Consider the following 21715-nt stretch of genomic DNA (forward strand, 5'->3'; position numbering starts at 1 on the left):
ATAATAAAGGAGAACACAGGCAACAACCTCTTTGACCTCAGCCGAAGCAACTTCTTCCTAGAAACATCGCCAAAGGCAAGGGAAGCAAGGGCAAAAATGAACTATTGGGACTTCATCAAGATAAAAAGCTTTTGCAAAGCAAAGGAAACAGTTAACAAAACCAAAAGACAACCGACAGAATGGGAGAAGATATTTGCAAATGACATATCAGATAAAGGGCTAGTATCCAAAATCTATAAAGAACTCATCAAACTCAACACCCAAAGAACAAATGATCCAATCAAGAAATGGGCAGAAGACATGAACAGACATTTTTCCAAAGAAGACATCCAAATGGCCAACAGACACATGAAAAAGTGCTCAATATCGCTCGGCATCAGGGAAATCCAAATCAAAACCTCAATGAGATATCACCTCACACCAGTCAGAATGGCTAAAATTAACAAGTCAGGAAATGACAGATGTTGGCGGGGATGCGGAGAAAGGGGAACCCTCCTACACTGTTGGTGGGAATGCAAACTGGTGCAGCCACTCTGGAAAACTGTATGGAGGTTCCTCAAAAAGTTGAAAATAGAGCTACCATATGATCCAGCAATTGCACTACTGGGTATTTACCCCAAAGATACAAAAGTAGGGATCCGAAGGGGTATGTGTACCCCGATGTTTATAGCAGCAATGTCCACAATAGCCAAACTGTGGAAAGAGCCAAGATGTCCATCGACAGAAGAATGGATAAAGAAGAAGTGGTATATATATACAATGGAATATTATGCAGCCATCAAAAGGAATGAGATCTTGCCATTTGCAACGACGTGGATAGACCTGGAGGGTATTATGTTGAGTGAAATAAGTCAAACAGAGAAAGACATGTATTATATGATCTCACTGATATGAGGAATTCTTAATCGCAGGAAACAAACTGAGTGTTGTTGGAGTGGGGGGTGGGGTGGGAGGGATGGGGGGACTGGGTGATAGACACTGGGGAGTGTATGTGCTCTGGTAAGCGCTGTGAATTGTGCAAGACTGTTGAATCTCAGATCTGTACCTCTGAAACAAATAATGCAATATATGTTAAGAAAAAAAAAAAGAAGAAGAAGAAGAAGAAGGTAGCGGGAGGGGAAGAATGAAGCGGGGGAAATCGGAGGGGTAGACAAACCATGAGAGACGATGGACTCTGAAAAACAAACAGGGTTCTAGAGGGGAGGGGGGTGAGAGGATGGGTTAGCCTGGTGGTGGGTATTTAGCAGGGCACATTCTGCATGGAGCACTGGGTGTTGTGCACAAACAATGAATCATGGAACACTTCATCTAAAACTAATGTTGTAATGTAAGGGGATTAACATAAGAATAAAAAAATTAAAAAAAAAAACAAGGAAAAAAAAAAGAAAGTAGAAACAAATTGATATAAGTAAAATGCTGAAAGTTTCTAAATGTCTTTCCACATTAAATAAAGGGTTGAATGGAAAAAAAAAAAAAGATAAGTCACCTTTGTTTATGCTATTCCTTTTGTTTTGAATTTCTTTTCCTGTGATCTTTGCCTATTAAAATCTTATGATTACTAATCTCATCAACTCTACTCCTAAAAAATAAATAATTAGTAGCTAGTAAGTACTTATCATGGGCCAGGAATGGTGCCAAGAGATCTCCACGGGTACGCTCTTTCATTTATAAGCATACCTCGGAGATATTGTGGGTTTAGTTCCAGACTATCCCAGTAAAGCAAATACTATAATAAAGCAGGTCAAATGAATTTTTTGGTTTCCCAGTGCATATAAAAATTAGGTTTACACTATACTGTAGTCTATTAAGTGTGCAATGGCATTATGTCTAAAGAAACAATGTACACACTTTAAAAATTCTTGATAGCTAAAAATGCTAATCATCATCTGAGCTTTCAGCAAGTCATCATCTTTTTGCTGGTCTTGCCTCAATGTTAATGGCTGCTGCTGATCAGGGTGCTGGTTGCTAAAAGCTGGGGTGGTTGTGGCAATTTCTTAAAATAAGACATCAGTGAAGTTTCCCACACCAATTGACTCTTCCTTTCATAAATGATTTCTCTGTAGCATGCAGTGCTGTTCAATAGCATTTATCCACAGAAGTTCTTTCAAAATTGGAGTCAATCCTCTCAATCCTTGCTGCTGCTATAAATCAACTATATTTATGTAATATTCTAAATCCTTTGTTGTCATTTCAACTGTCTTCACAACATCTTCACCAGGAGTAGATTCCATTTCAATAAACCACTTTCTTTGCTCACCCATAAGCAACAACTCTTCATTGATTAAAGTTTTATCATGAGATTATGACAATTCATTCACATCTTCAGCCTCCAATAGTAACATTAAAGATTACTGATCAACATAACAGATACAGTAATAATGAAAAAAGTTTGAAATATTGGAGGAATTATGAAAATGTGACAGAGACATGATGTGAGCAAATGGTGGGAAAATGGTGCTGATAGACTTACTCGTTTGATGAAGATTGCCACAAGCCTTCAATTTGTAAAAAGTGCAGTATCTGCAAAGCATAGTAAAAGGAGGCGTATCTGTAATGGTTTGATTTTCATTGCCTTATCTCTGCTTTCACTGTTCTGGGTGGACCAGCAAATAAGGAAAATATGGTCTCAGTGCTCATGGTGCTTACATTCTATTGGGGAAGATAATAAAAAGGAAACAAACAATAAGATAATGTCAGAGTAGTAAGTGTTATGAACAATGTAAACTAGAGTAACATAATAGAAGGTGACTGGGAGTGGGGGGCAACTTTTAGATAGAGGGACCCCATAAGACCTTTCTGAAAGGAGCCAGCTCTGTGGAAATCTGGCAGCAGAGAGAATTTGAAGGCTAAAGGTGTGAGTGAGGCAGGAGTAAGCCTCATAATAGCCCCATGAAGTCCATCTGTGGGAACTGGTTAAGGAACTCAACTCTCAGAGCCCCAGTTTCTTTTTATCACAAAGACAGATTCAGGAGTTCATTCGTAACATTTTTCTTGTGCACTCACTATGTGCCAGACACTGTTTAGACTCTGGGGATGTATTATTGCCCTCATTGAACTGATGTTCTAGTGGAGCGGTTGGGAGACAGACAGTAAACAAGTAATTATAAAGGTTAGGTAATGATAAATGCCTTAAAAAAAATAAAACAGTAAGAAGACAGAAAGTAAAGGTGAGAGGTGGGTTACTAGGGGAGTCAGGGAAAGCCTCTCTGTGGAAGTCACATTTGAGTAGAGACCAGAATGAAAAGAGGGAGAGAAGCAGGCCATGTGGCTATCTGGGAGTGGAGTGGGGAGTATTTTGATTGGAGAGAACAGCATGTACCAAAGACTGTAAGGTTGAAGGGAACTTCATGTGTTCAAGGCATGGTAAATGGGTCCATGTGGTACAGAGGAAGGACCAGGTCATTCTGAGTGTGATGAAAAGCCACTGCAGGATTTGGAGCAGGAATATAATGGGAGTGATGTTACCTACAATGGAGTATTGGGAGAATTAAAAGATAAGTCTATATATAGCCTAGCACAGTGTGTGCTAATAAATGCTCAAAGGCCTCTTATTTCCTTCTTCCTCCCTCCCTCCCTCCCTCCCTCCCTCCCTCCCTCCCTTCCTTCCTTCCTCCCTGTCTCCCCTCAGTGTCTCCCTATCTGTTCCTTTCCTGTCCACATCCTTTGTACATCTATACTGCTCAAGTATGTCTCAGAATAAGGTGACCTAACCTGCTGTTATTTCTTTTCTTAACTTCATGCTAAACTATAACTTCCTTGAGGACAGGAAAGATGTCGTTTATTTCATTATAATTGCTACATCACCCCAGTGCCTTGCAAATTGTTGGAAAGCAACAAAGTTATTGAATTGGCATAAAAAATTCTTTTCCACTGAGGATGGCAATGATGTCTGGGAGTTAAGTATGTTTGGACTGGCAGGACCTTTTTGTTTGTACTGGAGAGACTTGGGTTTGGTCATGGTACATATACTGGGAAGTCTGAAGCTTTGTTGTGATTCACATAAGAACTTCCTAGCTTGCTAGTAGCTTAGAGCCAGATGCTAATTCCAGCAGGACTTGGGCAAGTCACTTAATCTTTCTGAAGCTCAGTTTTCTCATCTGTACAACTGAGATAATAATCCACAGGATTATTGGGGGATTGAAGGAGATCATGTATATAAAGCTCTAAGTACAGTAGACAGCTCTGAGTAATCAATAAATACTATCTAGTATTGAAGGCACTGTCCTGATTTCCTGCCTTTCCCCCAACACAACCAGCTCCAGGAGTCAGTCTGGCAGCTATGGAGAAGGGGAAGGAGGCTGTGCCTTACTGAGGTGGTACATTTTACCTTCTTAGTTATAATTAAAATAGTGAGTCTGATGCTGGGCAGAAAGTCAAGTAGCACTGGCTCCTCCTTTTCAACCTTGTCAATCTATTTGTGTCAGATTTACTTTAGTTCTTTGAGAGCAAAGACCTTGCTTTCTTTTCTTTTCTTTTCTTTTTCTTTCTTTTTTATCTTGATGGCATGGGAGGAAATGACTTGCCTAAGGTCACACATCTAATAAGTGGCAGAGCTAGGATTTGAATAAAGGTCCAGCTCATTCTGCAGCTCATAGGTATAGAAGAAAGCATACTGTCCTGAGTCAGGAAACGTGATCTGGGCACCCTATCACTTATCCTGTCACATTGGGAAAATGCATTTTTTTCTCTCTCAGGAAAAGGAGGAGGCACTCTCCTGATTCCCAGTACAATGTCCTTTCATTTGACCTCTGGTTTCATTTTCTGCTTGTACCAGTTTAAGATGTTGGAGTGGTCTCTGACTCTGTTCTGCATTTTTGCAATGAAGCAATGATGCACATTGCCCCAGGCCATTATAGCTGACCTGGTTCAGCCAGGTGACCTTTCTGCTGAGAGATCTGTATGCTTATTCCCAGGCACCAATTTCCACCGATACTTGATAAAGCCACTTAACATTGCAAAGTAGTCAATAGAGTTGTTTTGTATTTAGCTCAGCGGCAGAGATAATCTTACATTTCAAAAACCCTTTGCTCTAATTCTGTGTTCTTCTCTATACGCTCTTCTCCCAGCCTTGCTTTTTCTTTCATCAGCTAACTTCTGCTTTTAGTCCCATCTGTTCTTCCTTTTGTTCATTTTATCTCCACCAGGGACCTGGAAGATAGGAAAACATACATCTGAAATACAGAGTTGTTATCTGGGAGAGATCAGAGCATTGTTTCTTTCCTTCTTTTCCCCTTAACAGCATGATCATATCTTGGTTCTTTGCTGATAACTTTTCCAGGCTGCCAATTAAAAGGTTGGCTAATGAGCATTTAGTGTTCTGGTGATTAAGACGTGCTCTGCCTCACAGGTCAGTGCCACCTGAATTAATTGGCACCGTCTCAGTTGGAGTTCCATTCTCACATGTCTTATTCTACCAAGAATGGCATTCAGAGATCTCTATAATCTATTGTCATGCAATTTTCCTAGCCCTTTCTCACTCCACCTATACCACTCATCTCTTGATTGAGTGATTTACCCTCTGCCACCTTCTTGCCATATGATTTGCATCCCTTCCACTGTGTTGCTTATTTCCCTCTGCCTGGAATTGTGTAGTTACGACTGTAGACTCAGTAGACAGTTTACAATGAAATTATTGCCACCAATTGTGTAACACTAGATGTTGAACCTCAGCTTTCTCACATATAAAGGAGATGATGATAGCTTACTCATCTCACTGGATAGTTGTAAAGATGAAATAAGATAGTGAGTATAAAGGATTTGGTGGAGTACCTGGTCCATAGTAAATGCTCACTAAATATTAGCTGCTATAATTTTCCACTTTTATTTATCCAGATCTCACTGCTTCTTCTGGGGCACCACTCAAAATACACTGCTACTTCCTATACAAGAAGTCTTTTTTGATGATATTCTAGTCCAAGGTGACCTCTTCCTTCAAGTATTCTTATTTTGTGACTTGTAGAGAATTATTTGGTTGGTCCTAGTTTATGTTCAAAGTCCCCACCTACCGGTGAAATACTATGGGAGGCAGAGACCTAAGCCTCTAGCACAGAGCTGAGGCACATCTCTCCAGAGTGGAATTGTATTTTTCTGCTCCTGACTTGAGGGAATTTCATTTTGTTGATGTTATTTTGGGTTCTTGAGTGTTCTACTGTTTTAATGAACGATTCACTCATTTTTCACTACACCAAGACACCAGTATCCTGGGTGTTTTGCCTCTAAGAGTGTAGTCAGTTCAGGCAGGTAAGGTTGTGACATGAACTCTGGGACTCACCTATTGAGTAATCAATGGTAAGGCCTGTTTTGGACCATTATGATCATTTACATTTAGCATGCTAAATGTAGGATATTTTGAAAGAATCTTCAGGGTAAATCAGTATCATCTATGTATAACTGCAGTTAAGACTTATAAAGTTTGGTTTCTGATTTTCAGTAGCAGTCTTATTTTTTTTTAACTGCAAGAAATTTCATATATACTTTACTTCACAAATACCTATAATTAGGTCAGAATTCAGGAAAGTGGGCTTCTATTTGCATAGAGTGACATTAATTCTGCATTTTCTCCTAACAAGGTTGAAAGAAAGGATTAATCACTTATTCATGCAAAACCAACTCACATGAATCATTTATTTATCTTGTTCTGGTAATTTTGCAGAGCTCATTTTTACATGCCTCAGGTTGCATATAAAGCGAAAACTCAGAAGGTGATTTACCCTCTACAATAAAGACATGATGGCTGTGTAAACAGGATGTTTCCTATAGGAAATCAATAGGTAACCATGGAAATGACTCTACAATGGGAAATTCTATTTCCTTATGACCAAATCATCAAAAAGATCAATTGTAAGATGAATGGGCTTTGTGCCCATACCTTTCAGAAAGGCTCTTGGTCTATGTAAAGGAGAAAACATGCACATTGGTGCTATATTGAAAAGGAACATCACTTTTTACTTTCAGAAGCTTGGGCTGGAATTTTTGAGTACTGTTCTAAGAAGTGTAACTAAGAAAACATATCTAATGGCAAGAAGAATGTCCCAGAATACAAGATGCTTGAATTCTTGACCCTTGCCTAACTTCAAGCAGTGATGAAATCTTTGATTTAATTTGAATTTGATTTTAATCTTATTGGGCCTCAATTTCTTCATCTGTGAAATAAGTGGGTCAAACTAGTGCAGGGACCCCAGAGACGTTGCCTGTATACTGTCCTCTCACTTTATCTTCCTTGAAAGACATTACTAATCAATTATGGTACTCTTTCTCACTGAGCCTAGACAGAGGCTCAGCCTCCTTTACACATTTCTCTAGGCTGCTGCTTCCTATGGATCAGAGTTGTCATCTGTAAGGCACTCACTTGCCTCTCTCTGACCTTTAGGGCTCATTTAAACCTGACATAAGAATTTGCAAACTAGCTACAGTACTGAATGTCTGTCCATGTCTTTTCAGCTAGACTTGAGCACAGAATTCAAATAAAAACAACAATTAGAAATTGTGATTGTAATGTTTGTTTTAAGCCAAAGGAATTGTTCGGTCTCATTAATGAATCAAATATTTATTTTAATAAAAAAGTTGCTGTTGAACCACACTCATCAATAAAAGTGAAATGCTGTCAGTGGCACTTTGTAGCTGTCCATTTTTGTTATCAGCTCAGAGACACAAATAGCAGATGTTTGCTATTTTCATGCCTACTCCTTTGTCAACAGTAGAGAGCACCACAGTTATTTTCAAGTGTCTTTTTTGGGAGCCATTTATGTGTGTACAAGTACACATTGGGTCCAAAGGTGTGGCCTGTGGCAAGTTTCAATGGAAGAGTATATTCATATGTCAAAAGAACCACCTTAATTAAATCTCCTAGATTATGGTGTTGAATTTCCTCTTTAGGCTTTCAGAAATCGCTTGTTAAGAGTGTTTACATGTTTTAGCATTTCATATCAATTCTTTTTATTTTTGTCTTTCTGTTATTTTTTTCTGTCTTGTTACTTGAGAGTCAGTGTTATATAAGCAAAAACAGCACAGCTTTTGTCTTCTGAAGGTGTAGATTTGAGTCTCAGCTCTTTCTTGCTAGATCTATGACTTTGAACCAGTCAGCCTCTCAGGGCCTCAGGATTCTCCATTGTTAAGCAGGGATAGAAATATAGAATCATCCCTACCGTCTCACAGGGTGTTGTGAATATCAAATAAAATCAATCCATGTGAAAGCATTATTAAATATAGGTTTAAAATAAGTATTAATCTCTTATATGCTAGCATTACGAATATGAATCTAGCTTTTAGATAAAATGAATGACATAATTTTTACAATTTCTTTTTGAATTGTAGGATGGTATCTGTAAATAGGTCGTACTGGCTGCAAGGCATACTGGGATATCCTTGGCATGGAGGGTGCCTTGTTGGGAACAGGACTTTAGGAGCTAGTGTAGCTACAAGGGCTGAACCCTGAAAGTATATGTCAAAGATCTACAGGATTTATTGTAAATGTTCATTGAATGAAGGCTAATATTGATATCTCAAACCTATCAGACCTATTATCTCCTCTCTTTAACAGATATTTAGTAATGTACTCTTTATTCTCAAAGATAATAAAATTTATAGATAAAATCCATCTATATATAATTTCACACAGAAAATAAGTTAATCTGATGCCCTAATTTTAATATGAAGGGCTAGCAAGTGTAAAGTAATTAAAAATAACTTAATATATATTTCAATATGTAAGTACATGGGCTTGACTGCTCTAAAAGACATAATGGGCTTAATGAAGCAGGCATATGCTTATACTCACACAGAGAATAGAAACCACAAATGTATACTCATACAGGAGTTTCATGCTTGTGACTTAGGTATGAAGAATGTCATTGAATTATTGGTGAAGTGATTTTCACAAAAATGAACAATTCTTGGCAAAGGTCCCAGCTAGGTGGCACAGATTCTTCTTGATTTATAGTCTAGACACTGTTTTGGACAATCTGTTAGGTATTAGAACTTGTATAAAAAATACTTTGAAAATGTATGTAAAACAAAGTTAGCATCTACACTCAGATAATGTCAAAGAGGTTATTTCCCCTTCATGAATGTCTAGAGAGACACGGTGCAGCTGGTACAGTCATTGTATTGTGGGATGTCTATTTTCCCCTGGCTCCTACTCTCTAAATGCCAGTAAAAGCAGGGTGGTGCTGTGAGCTGAGGCAGCTTCTATTGTGATGACCAAATATACTGTTAGCTATTTCCAAATACTCCATTGGAGGCAGAGCCATTCCAATTGAGAATCATTGGCCTAAATAAAGAGTCTGTACAGCAGCTTTGGCATGCCAAGAGTGAAAGTAGCCCAGCCACTGACTAGATGTTCAGGGAATGGAAGCCAGTCCTAGAAGGTACAGGTGGCAGTGGCTGGGCAGCTCAGTGGACACACAGCTACCCTGGGCTCATAAACTAGTGAAGTCCAGGATAATGGCAGCAGGACTAATTCCAGACTCTCACCTGTTTGTGGGGCTTAGCCTAGAGATCTTTATCAGCCTTGGTCCTGTTTTACTCAGGGACCCCTTACGTCTGTGGTCACAGACCTAAGGCATCGTGGAGTCTTACCCTGAAAACCTCTAGACAAAGTAGGGAGTAAAAAGTGTAAAACTAGAAACATTGGAAGAAAGTTACAGAAAGATTGGTATTGGCTCGGTATTTGGAAACACTTCAAATGGAATGGTAACTTGGTAAAACAGTGATCTGCTGCATAATAATCTCTAACATTTATAAAGGGATTTCAGCTTTGCAATCAAGTTTCATGTATATTTATCTTAAACTGCTTATGCCTTTTCTTGCTCAGTAGTCTAATATTGTCATAGATCATTTATTATTAGCCATCTAGTGAGTTCATCCATCCTGAGGTAGTAGGATTTTCACATATTGTCTTCCAGAGACATTTCTATTTAGAAGGAAAGACCAATGTTTATTTCAGTAGACTGAATTGGTTTTCCATATTGGCTATGTGTAAGAGTTACTTCCAGAGATTTTAAAATATATAGAGAGAGGCCCAAGGCCCTCTCCAGGCTATTTAGATCAAGAAGATTTGATTACGGAATATGTATTTTTAAAAGCCCCACAAGTGATCCTTTCATCAGTAAAGGCGAAGAACAACTTTCTTAAAGCATAGGTTCTTTCATCCATATTGGAATATAACATCTTCAGTCAGGGATTCGGTTAACATACTCTGTAACACCCAGCTCAGTGCTAGCCACAAAGTTCTTATTCAATAAATATTTGTTCAATGATTAATGTAAAACTTCAGACACTGTGGCTCATGTGTGTGTGTGAATGTGTGTGTGTGTGTGTGTGTGTGTGTACGTGCAGCGCTTTGGAGCAGTGTGGGCCTTTCTAATGCTTTTCAGTTTTTAACCTCATAGACAGTGGCTTCCTTCTGCAGATCTAAATCTGGTTGTAGTCCCACCTGCTAGCAAGTTAATGGTTCCTCTCCCTCCCTTCCTTCCATTATCTACCTACATACCCACCTACCTATGTTTACCTATTGCAGGCTGAATTATGTCCCCACTTCCCAGTTCATATGTTGAAGCCCTAAAGTCCAATGTGACTGTTTTTAGAAATAGCTTCTTTTTTTTTTCTTTATTTAGAGAGAGAGAGAGAAAGAGAGAGAGAGTGCATGGCGGGGAGGGGAGAGGGAGAGGAAGAAGCAGACACCTTGCTGAGCAGGGAGCCCAACATTGGGCTCCATCCCATGACCCCGAGATCATGACCTGAGCCGAAGGCAGATGCTTAACCAACTGAGCCACCCAGGCACCCCTAGAAATAGCTTCCTTGAGGAGGTGATTAAGGGTAAATGAGATCATAAAGGACTTATAAGAAGAAGAAGCACCAGGAGTGAGCATGAACAGAGGAAAGGCTATGTAGGGGACATAGTGACAAAATAACCATCTGAAAGCCAGGAAGAGAGACCTCATTAGACATCAACCCTATTGACACCTTGATCTTGAACTTCCAACCTCCAAAACTGCGAGAAAGTAAATTTCTGTCGTTTAAGCCACCTAGTCTGTAGTGTTTTGTTACAGCAGTCTGAGCAGACTAATGTTATCTATCATTTATCAGTCATCTTTTACTGATGTGTAGCAACTTGCCTGGCAGGTAGTACCTTCTTCCCATCAACTCGAAGACTTCCCAGAAAGGACTAAGTTTTTGGAATTATTTTTATAACAATTCCAGGCACTCCAGTTCCTGCTATTATATTGCAAAGAGCAGGGGGTGGTATAAAGGACTGCAGGACCTAGGTATTTTTTGGTATTGAGGGCTTGAGTGACAGGCAGTTTAATAACACATCTGCTGACATCAGGTACTGCTAATGAGATATTTCTTTAACCCTGGGATTGAGTAGCTTGAGAAGCTCATGAGGTCAAAGGAGAGGCAATGTCTTTAGACATTTTGGTACATAATGAAGTTTAATAAAATCTTTATTTTTAGGAGCAGTGTCTATGCTTCACTTTGATAATTCATGAGAATAACAAATTGAGACAATGAGTCTGAGAAGCTGAGGATTTGTGAAGCATTAATTTTAGTTACAGTGGAAGGAGACTATTTTTGCCTGTTTTTAACTGTTCTCATCCATAATACATGGAGTTGTTGTTGTTGTTGTTGTTGTTGTTTTAATCATTAGGTGTTAGTGAAGGGAGCTGAAATTCTGAGTTTGTGCTCTGAATCATCAGGGACAGGAGGGATGTGAAAGCATCTTTAGCATATCTTGCTGTCTCTAAGACATTTCTCAAACTATGATCAGCAAAAGTAATTTTATGTTGTTTTCCTTGTACTGACACATTAATGTTCTACCTCCAAGAAATTTTTTGTTGAGTTGAATTCTTAATGAGTTGATTAGTAGACAGATGACCAAAATCTAGAAAAGTGAAAAAAAAATCATTTTATTAGTATTCACAACCAAAATCCTTTGAAACTCTGAAGGAAAAGGGAAATAACTCAGAAATTGTTTTTTATCTAGTTTTTTATTATTAGAAAACATAGCTAAACAAGTATATCGGGTAGGAAGAGATGGTTTTGTAAGATATGCAGTCCACCAATGAAGTATTGAAATAAGTGAATATTTAAAATACTGCTTTCCATTAAGTCTATCAATAATCTTATCCAGCTGTTCTGATTTCTGAGAAGATTATGAATCTATTCTTTTACTGAAATGTATTATTATTATTAAGTGGTGTTATGAATAGAACCCTATAGTAATTAACACATATACTAATGATATAGTTTCCTAATTGTCAGGGGTCATGGGTGTTTGAAAAAGACAATGGTGATGAGAAGGTGAGAATGGGACCTATTTCAGGGCATTTAGATGTTCTTCTCATCTTTGGAGAAGGTGATGGGTAGTGAAGATAGCAGCCCACAGAGATACTGACAGGGCAGGATAGGACTGAGGAGATAGGCGTTGGCTTCATTGCCTTGAAAAGTATACGGCTGAGAAATTAATGGTGTCTTTCCCCCCCCAGTTTTATTGAGAAAAAATTGACATACATCTCTGTACAAGTTTAAAGCATACAATGTGATGGTTTGGTTTATTTATTGTGAAATGCTTATTGCAGGAGGTTCAGCTAACATCCATCATCTCATATAGATACAATATCATAAAAACAAAAAAACAAAGGATGAAAATTTTCTCCTTATGATGAGAACTCTTAGGATTTACTCTCTTAACAACTTTCCTGTATATCATACAGCAGCATGAGCTATAGTAAATATGTTGTACATTAATATCCCTAAGATTATTTATCTTATACCTGGAAATGTGTTCCTTTTTATCATCTTCCTCCAGTTTTTCCTCCTCATCCCCTCACCCTGACTCTGGTAACCACAAATCTCATCTCTTTTTCTGTGAGTTTTTTGTTGTTTTTGTTTATTGTTTTTTAGATTCCACATATAAGTAAGATCATGCAGTATTTGTCTTTCTTTGTCTGACTTATTGTAATTAGTGTAATGCCTTCAAGGTCATCGATGTTGTTGCACGTTGGAGCAGTTCCTAATTTTTTATGGCTGAATAATATTCCTGTGTGTACACACACACACACACACGCACAACTTCTGTATCCATTCATCTATTGATGGACACTTAGATGGTTTCCATGTCTTGACTATTTTAAATAATGGTGCTTTATAAATGGCAGTACAGGTATCTTTTTGTTAGTATTTTTATTTCCTTTGGATATATTCCCAGAAGTGGAATTGTAAGGTTGTATAATAGTTCTAAATTTAATTTTTTGAGGATCCTCCATACTGTTTTTTTTTTTCTAGTGGCTGTACAAATTTACAATCCCACCAACAGTGTGCAAGGTTTCCTTCTCTACACATTCATGTCCGCTTTTGTTATCGCTTGTCTTTTTGTTGATGGCCATTCTAACAGGCATGGGGTGATATCTCATTGTGGTTTTAATTTGTGTTTCCATAATGACTAGTGATGTTGAGCATCTTTTCACATGGAGAACTGTCTGTTCAGATCATGTGCCCATTTTTTAATTGGGTTGTTTTTTGCTATTGAGTTGCATTAGTTCTTTATACATTTTGGATATTAATCCCTTATCAGATATATGGTTTACAAATATATTTTTTTTCCATTCTGCAGGTTGTCTTTTCACTTTGTTGATGGTCTCTTTTGCTGTGCATAAGTTTTTAGTTTGATGTAATCCCACTTGTTTATTTTTTGTTTCTTGTGTTTTAGATACCACATCCAAAAAGTCATTTCCAAGGCCCATGTCAAGGAGCTTTATTCTTTTGTTTCCTTTTATGAATTTCATGGTTTCAGGCCTTATATTTAAGTCTTTAATCCATTACAAGTTAATTTTTGTGAATGGTGTAAGGTAGGGGTCCAGTTTCATTCTTTCACATGTGAATATCCAATTAACTCAGCATCACTTATTAAAGAGACTGCCTATTCTCCATTGATTATACTTGGCTCCCTTGTTAAATATTAGTTGATTGTATATGTTTGGGTTTATTTCTGGGCTCTCAATTCTGTTCTGTTGGTTTATTTGTCTTTTAGGCCAGTACCATACTGTTTTGATTACCATAGCTTTATAGTATAGCTTGAAATCAGGAATTGTAATGCTTCCTGCTTTTTTCTTCTTTGTCAGGATTTCTTTAGCTGTTTGTTCAAGGTCTTTTGTAGTTCTGTATAAATTTTAGGAATTTTTTTCTACTTCTGTAAAAATCCTATTGGAATCTTGATAGGGGTTGTATTAATTCTATAAATAGCTATCGGTAGTATGAATATTTGAACAATATTACTTCTTCTAATCCCTGAAATGGGGATTTCTATTTATTTGTGTCTTCTTTTTTTTTTTTTAATTTTATTATGTTATGTTAGTCACCATACAATACATCATTAGTTTTTGATGTGGTGCTCTACGATCCATTGTTTTTGTATAACACCCAGTGCTCCATGCAGTACGTGCCCTCCTTAATACCCATCACCGGGCTAACCAATCCCCCCTTCCCCCCTCCCCTCTAAAACCTTGTTTGTTTCTCAGAGTCCATAGTCTCTCATGGTTTATCTCTCCCTCCAATTCCACCCCCCTCATTTTTCCCTTCCTTCTCTTAATGTCCTCCATGGTATTCCTTATGTTTCACAAATAAGTGAAACCATATGATAATTGACTTTTTCTGCTTGACTTACTTCACTTAGCAGTATATTCCTCCAGTCCCATCCATGTTGATGTAAAAGTTGGGTATTCATCCTTTCTAATGGCTGAGTAATATTCCATTGTATATAGGGACCACATCTTCTTTATCCATTCATCTGTTGAAGGACATCTCGGCTCTTTCCACAGTTTGGCTATTGCGGACATTGCTGCTATGAACATTGGGGTGCATATGGCCCTTCTTTTCACTACATCTGTGTCTTTGGGGTAAATACCCAGTAGTGCAATTGTTGGCTCATAGGGTAGCTCTATTTTTAAATTTTTGAGGAACCTCCATGCTGTTTTCCAAAGTGGCTGTACCAAATTGCATTCCCACAAACAGTGTAAGAGGGTTCCCCTTTCTCCACAACCTATCCAACATTTGTTGTTTTTTGACTTGTCCATTTTTGCCATTCTAACTCGTGTAAGGTGGTATCTCAATGTGGTTTTGATTGGAATTTCCCTGATGGCTAATGATGATGAACATTTTTTCATGTGTCTGTTAGCCATTTGTATGTCTTCTTCAGAGAAGTGTCTGTTCATCTCTTCTGCCCACTTTTTGACTTGATTATTTGTTTTTTGGGTGTTGAGATTGAGAAGTTCTTTATAGATCTTAGATACCAGCCCTTTATCTGATATGTCATTTGCAAATATCTTCTCCCATTCTGTGGGTTGCCTCTTTGTTTTGTTGACTGTTTCCTTTGCTGTACAGAAGCTTCTTATCTTGATGAAATCCCAAAAGTTCATTTTTGCTTTTGTTTCACTAGCCTTTGGAGATGTATCTTGAAAGAAGTTGCTGTGACCGATGTCAAAGAGGTTACTGCCTATGTTCTCCTCTAGGATTTTGATGGATTCCTGTCTCACATTGAGGTCTTTCATCCACTTTGAGTTTATTTTGTGAATGGTGTTAGAGAATGGTCAAGTTTCATTCTTCTGCATGTGGCTGTCCAATTTTCCCAGCACCATTTATTGAAGAGACTGTCTTTTTTCCATTGCATGTTTTTTCCTTCTTTGTCAAAGATTATTTGACCATAGAGTTGAGGGTCCATATCTGGGTTCTCTATTCTGTTCCATTGGTCTATATGTCTGTTTTTGTGCCAGTACCATGCTGTCTTGGTGATCACTGCTTTGTAATAGAGCTTGAAGTTGGGCAACGTGATGCCCCCAGCTTTGTTTTTCTTTTTCAACATTTCCTTGGCGATTCGGGGTCTTTTCTGATTCCATACAAATTTTAGGATTGTTTGTTCCAGCACTTTGAAAAATGTCATTGGAATTTTGATCGGGATGGCATTGAAGGTGTAGATTGCTCTGGGTAGCATAGAGATTTTAACAATGTTTATTCTTCCGATCCATGAGCATGGAATATTTTTCCATCTTTTTGTGTCTTCTTCAATTTCTTTCATGAGTGTTCTGTAGTTCCTAGAGTATAGATCCTTTACCTCTTTGGTTAGGTTTATTCCAAGGTATCTTATGGTTTTTGGTGCTATTGTGAATGCAATCATTTCTCTAATTTCTCTTTCTACAGTTGCGTTGTTAGTGCATAAGAAAGCAACTGATTTCTGTGCATTGATTTTGTATCCTGCCACATTACTGAATTGCTGGGTGAGTTCTGGTAATTTGGGGGTGGAGTCTTTTGGGTTTTCCACATAAAGTATCATGTCGTCTGTGAAAAGAGAGAGTTTGACTTCTTCTTTGCCAATTTGAATACCTTTTATTTCTTTTTGTTGTCTGATTGCTGTTGCTAGGACTTCTAGTACTATGTTGAACAATAGTGGCGAGAGTGGGCACCCTTGACGTGTTCCTGATCTTAAGGGAAAGGCTCTCAGCTTTTCCCCATTGAGGATGATATTCGCTGCGGGTTTTCCATAGATGGATTTTATGAACTTGAGGAATGTTCCCTCTATCCCTATACTCTGGAGAGTTTTAATCAGAGAGGATATTGTATTTTGTCAAATGCTTTTTCTGCATCCATTGAGAGGACCATATGGCTTCTCCCTCCTCTTATTAATGTGTTCTATCACAATGATTGATTTGCGAATGTTGAACCACACTTGCATCCCAGGGATAAATCCCACTTAGTCGTGGTGGATGATCCTTTTAATGTATTGTTGGATCCTGTTAGCTAGGATTTTGTTGAGGATTTTGGAATCCATATTCATCAGGGATATCAGTCTGAAATTCTCCTTTTTGATGGGGTCTTTGCCTGGTTTGGGGATTAAGGTAATGCTGGCTTCATAGAATGAGTTTGAAAGTTTTCCTTCTGTTTCTATTTTTTGAAACAGCTTCAGTAGAATAGGTATTATTTCTTCTTTGAATGGTAGAATTCCCCAGGGAATCCATCAGGCCCTGGACTCTTGTTTTTTGGGAAGTTTTTGATCACTGCTTCAATCTCGTTACTGGTTATTGGCCTATTCAGGTTGTCAATTTCTTCCTGTTTCGGTCTGGACCGCTTATAGGTTTCCTGGAAGGCATCCATTTCATCCAGATTGCTCAGTTTATTGGCATATAGTTGTTGATAATAATTTCTAAAAATTGTTTCTATTTCCTTGGTGTTAGTCATGATCTCTCCCCTTTCATTCATAATTTTATTAATTTGGGTCCTTTCTCTTCTTTTGGATAAGTCTGGCCAGTGATTTATCGATCTTATTAATTCTTTCAGAGAACCAACTTCTAGTTTCGTTGATATGATCTACTGTGTTTCTGGTTTCTAATTCAATGATTTCTGCTCTAATTTTAATTATTTCTCTTCTAATGCATGGCTTAGGCGTCATTTGTTGCTTTTTCTCTAGTTCTTTAAGGTGTAGAGTTAGTTGGTGAATTCAGGATTTTTCTATTTTTTTGATTGAGGCTTGGATGGCTATGTATTTCCCCCTTAGGACCGCCTTTGCAGTATGCCATAGGTTTTGGACCGATGTGTTTTTGTTCTCATTGATTTCCATGAATTGTTTAAGTTCTTCTTTGATTTCTGGTTGACCCAAACATTCTTGAGCAGAGTGGTCTTTGGCTTCCAAGTGTTTGAATTTCTGCCAAATTTTTTCTTGTGATTGAGTTTCAGTTTTAAAGCATTGTGGTCTGAGAATATGGAGGGAATAATCTCAATCTTTTGGTATCGGTTGAGACCTGATTTGTGACCCAATGTGGTCTATTCTGGAGAAAGTTCCATGCGCACTTGAGAAGAATGAGTATTCTGTTGTTTAGGGTGGAATGTTCTGTAAATATCTATGAGGTCCATCTGGTCCAATGTATCATTCAAAGCTCTTGTTTCCTTGTTGATTTTCTGCTTAGATGATCTGTCCATTGCTGAGAGTGGAGTATTGAGGTCTCCTACAATTAACATATTGTTATCAATATGACTCTTTATTTTGGTTAACAGTTGGCTTATGTAGATGGCTGCTCCCATGTTGGGGGCATAGATATTTACAATTGTTAGATCTTCTTGTTGGATAGACCCTTTAAGAATGATATAGTGTCGGGCGCCTGGGTGGCTCAGATGGTTAAGTGTCTGCCTTCGGCTCAGGTCATGATCCCAGGGTCCTGGGATCGAGTCCCGCATTGGGCTCCCTGCTGGGTGGGGAGCCTGCTTCTCCCTCTGCCTCTGCGTCTCTCTCTCTCTCTCTGACTCTCATGAATAAATAAATAAAATATTAAAAAAAAAAGAATGATAGAGTGTCCTTCTGTGTCTCTAATTATAGACTTTAGTTTAAAATCTAATTTGTCTGATATAAGAATTTTTACCCCAGCTTTCTTTTGAGGTCCGCTGGCATGGAAGATGGATCTCCATCCCTTCACTTTCAGTCTGGATGTATCTTTAGGTTCACAATGAGTCTCTTGTAGGCAGCATATGGATGGGTCCTGTCTTCTTATCCAATCTGCAACCCTGTGCCATTTTATGGGAGTGTTTAGGCCATTCACATTGAGAGTGACTATTGAAAGATATGAATTCATTGTCATCATGTTGCCTGTGAAGACTTTGTTTTTATAGATTGTCCCTGTAAATTTCTGTTGTAGATCACTCTTGGGGTCTTTCTCCTTTTATAGAACCCCCCTTAATATTTCTTGCAGGGCCGGCTTAGTGGTCACATATTCTTTCAACTTCTGCCGGTCGTGGAAGCTCTGCATCTCTCCATCCATTCTAAATGAAAGCCTTGCCGGATAAAGTATTCTTGGCTGCATGTTCTTCTCGTTTAGTACCCTGAATATGTCTTGCCAGGCCTTTCTGTCTTGCCAGGTCTCTGTGGATAGGTCTGACGTTATTCTGATGTTCCTCCCTCTGTACGTAAGGAATCTCTTCCCCCTAACTGCCCTTAAGATGGTTTCCTTGGTTCTAAGATTTGCAAGTTTTACTATTACATGCCGGGATGTTGGCCTGCTTTCCTTGATCTTGGGAGGGATCCTCTCTGCCTCTAGGATGTGAATGTTTGTTTCATTCCCCAAATTAGGGAAGTTCTCAGCTACAATTTGCTCAAATACATCTTCTAGTCCTCTCTCTCTCTCCACTCCCTCCGGGATTCCAATTATTCTGACATTGGAATGCTTCATGGTGTCACTTATTTCTCTGATTCTATTTTCATGGATTCTGAGTTGTTTTTCCCTGGCCTTCTCTTTTCCCTTTTTATCTATTATATTGTCTTCCAGGTCATTTATTCGTTCTTCTGCCTCACTTACCCTAGCTGTTAGATTATCTAGATTGGATTGGATCTCATTGATAGCATTTTTAAGTCCTGCCAATTCAGCTTTCATTTCTGCCCTTAGAGACTCTATCTTGCCATTAATTGATTTCTCCATTCTAGCCATTGTCTTCACAATTGCTCACCTGAATTCCATCTCTGACATCTTGGTTATATCCGCATTTGTAAATTTGTATATCTCCATTTGTAAATCTGCAGCATAAGTCATAATCTCTGAGTTTTTCTATTTTGGGGGTTCCTCCTCCTACTCATTCTGTTGATGGGTGTTTGAGGGAATGTATAGAGTCCAAATTATTGACCAGAACCCAAGCAAGATGCACTTGTTTTCTTGGGACCTTAGGGTTGCTGTCCTCTTGTTTTCCCTGCTGGGTGAGGGGCCTGCTGTGCTGTTACTCAGGCAACCCTGTTTGGGCGGAATTGCCCTGCCCCCCTGTGGTGGGGGATGGCTCAGCAGGAATCAGTTTTTGGGGCTTTTGTTCTCTGGTGGCTTTCCCTGGCGTCTTTCCCTGGCAGCTTTCCATGTCTCTTCCATGAGTCAGAGCAGAAGAGACTGTTTCCAACCCTCTGCCTCAGAGCAGAGAGACTGCAGTCTGTTCTTCGTGAGCTCTCCAGGCCACACTGTCTCTGTTTCTGTCCATGCTGCTATAAACTGCAGCGTCCTGGGTTGTGTGCCCCTTCACGCCGCCCCCAGTCCTGCCTCCGGGTCGGACACATCTCTGCCCTTTGTGCTTCTAAAACTGCCAGCTGCTCCCATTTCGCCTGCTGGATCCACCGCTCTGGGTTTCTGCCCCGGGAGCTGCACTAAAGTCCTTTCCCCACCACTACTCATCTGCAAGTCTGTGCCCCGTCCCCAGCGCACGAGGCTGTCGCTCAGGCCAGGCACCCTCCCGCTGCTGTTTATCCTCCGATATCTGCACGGAATCACGGCTCCCCGCTACGTACCTCAAAACCAACCGCCTGTGATATTCTGCTTGTAGAGCCAGATCTTACATCTCAGGCTGGTTTCGTGGGTGCTCAGAGTGGTCTGGTAGATATCCAGCTCAATTCTGGGGACCAGTTGAAATCAGGTCCCCTCCTCCTCTACCGTCTTTCCTTCCCCCTCTGTGTCTTCTTTTTTAAATTAGTTTTTAAAGATTTTATTTATTTATTTGAGAGAGAGAGAGAGCACGAGTGGAGGGAGGAACAGACTCCCCACTGAGCTTGGAGCCCTACACAGGGCACAATCCCAGGACGCAGAGATCATGACCTGAGCTGAAGTCAGACACTCAACCAACTGAGCCACCCAGGCACCCCTATTTGTGCCTTCTTTGATCTTTTTCATCAATTTCTTGTTTAAGAGTACAGATCTTTCACCTTCTTGGTTACATTTATTCTTAAATATTTTATTGTTTTTGTTGTTGTTGTTGTTTATTGATACTATGTAAATGGGATTGATTTCTTTATTTTTTTCCAGAAAATTCATTGTTATTATATAGAAATTTTTGTACATTAACTTTGTGTCCTACAATTGTACTGAATTCATTGATTAGATCTAATAGTCTTTTGGTTGGTTCTTTAGAATTTTCTTTTTTTTAACAGACTTTTTTTTAAAGATTTTATTTATTTATTTGACAGAGAAAGAGACAGCAAGAGAGGGAACCCAAGTAGGGGGAGTGGGAGTGGGAAGGGTAGAGGGAGAAGCAGGCTTCCCGCTGCGCAGGGAGCCTGACTCAGGGCTCAATCCCAGGACCCTGGGATCATGACCTGAGCTGAAGGCAGACGCTTAATGACTGAGCCACCCAGGTGCCCTGGTTCTTTAGAATTTTCTATGTGTAAAATCATGTCATCTGCAAATAGAAATAATTTTACTTCTTCCTTTCCAATTTTGCTATCTTTTATTTCTTTTTCTTGTCTGATTGACCTAACTAGGACTTCCAGTACTATGTTGAATAGGAGTGGCAAGAATGGGCACCCTTGTTTTGTTTCTGATCCTTTTTAGAATTTTTTTAAGGTTTTATTTATTTAAATAATCTCTATATCCAATGTGGGGCTCTAACTCAACCCCCAAGTCAAGAGTCCCATGTTCTTCCAAATGACCCAGGCAGGCACCCCTGTTTCTGATCTTAGAGGAGAGGCTTTCAACCTTTCACCATTGAGTATGATGTTAGCTGGAGGATTATCGTATAGACTTTTATTACATTTGGATATGTTCCTTCTCTGTCTAATAGTTAAGAGTTTTTATCATAAATGGACATTGATTTTTGTCAAATGCTTTTTCTGCATCTATTAAGATTATCATATGGGGGATTCTTTTCTTTCATTCTATTAATGTAATGTATCACATTGATTGATTTGCATATGTTCAACCGTTCTTGCATCCCA

General features: G+C 38.9%; 1 pseudogene; it reads right to left on the reverse strand.

Moving 5' to 3' along the window:
- Positions 1–19562, reverse strand: part of LOC123862987 (small ribosomal subunit protein uS2-like) — a 30163-nt pseudogene extending 10601 nt beyond the window's left edge.
- Between the last annotated feature and the right edge of the window lie 2153 nt (positions 19563–21715).

Source organism: Mirounga angustirostris, unplaced genomic scaffold (genome assembly GCF_029215605.1).
Source record: "Mirounga angustirostris isolate CCGP_5_RB_7025 unplaced genomic scaffold, mMirAng1.0.hap1 SCAF_1, whole genome shotgun sequence".
NCBI classification, from domain to species: Eukaryota; Metazoa; Chordata; class Mammalia; order Carnivora; family Phocidae; genus Mirounga; species Mirounga angustirostris.